Here is a 1,059-nt window from a genome sequence, read left to right on the forward strand (position 1 = left end):
TAAAGAAGGTGATTCTGCTATATGACCATATTATCTAAATTGCTTTGTCGCCAACGCATAGAAAACTGAATATAAAATTGCCTGAACATAATTGAGTGCTGACTCACCCTCCGATTAGGGTAAACGGTGCAGCGTTCCAGGGCGTCTTGGAGCTTTCTATAGTCTCGCAGTCCGAAGTGAAATCTTCTGATTGATTTTTTTCCCCTCCAAGCAAACTTCGTCCTCCTATTTGAGGCTAGATGCTACAAATCCAGCTGCTGTCACAAGGCATCTTCCCCCTGCTTCGTTATCTTGATCAATTTTCTGCTGAAACTCTCGTCTTTCATCCTGGCTGGTGCAGTTGCCTCCCTTGTGATTATTCTAACTCCCGGCTCTCCATATTCATAGCCACTCTCCGAGCTCCAGCTCTAACTCTCTAGTTTCTAAGGCTACATAGCTGTGAATGTTTTCCCACAAAATGCTTTTCCATAAATTCTCACAATTTCATTTCAGTCAAATCTGAGGCTGCATACATACATGATACTGCTCACAGCAGACTCCCTTAATAAAAGCACCTGCAAACACGAGCAAGAAAACACTGCCCCAAGTATTTTAAAAGGAAATATTTTTTTCTCTTGAAAATGGCCTCGTATCACAAAACTCCATTTGGGGGTGTAACTGCGTGACGATCCTTAAAAACAGAACAATTTTCAGTTTTTGAAATGCGAGTGGAAGAAGGGCAATTTTAACAAGCAATGCCAAAGACCCAAGGTGAACTGGGCCATGGATACTGGGCAGAGAGCTCAAATTCAGCTGACTGTGGCACTAAGACAAACCAGCACTTGTGCCTTTGGGTAATCTCTGTTCCGACTCCGTGACTCGGGTAGCGAAAAGAAGGAGTGGAAGAAGGGCCGCGACCTAAATAATTGGGAGAACAGCAATTATTATCCAACAATCCCACCCACAAGGATCTGCAGAAGGTGCCACCCCTGAGCTGGAGGATCTGGGAGTGAAACCAGTCATGGAAGTGGCAGAACTTGGTTTAGTTTCCAGCTAGCTATGAACATCTCCTTTCCTGCT

This window comes from Egretta garzetta, unplaced genomic scaffold, assembly GCF_000687185.1.
Source record: "Egretta garzetta isolate BGI_Z169 unplaced genomic scaffold, ASM68718v1 scaffold34, whole genome shotgun sequence".
Lineage (NCBI taxonomy): Eukaryota > Metazoa > Chordata > Aves > Pelecaniformes > Ardeidae > Egretta > Egretta garzetta.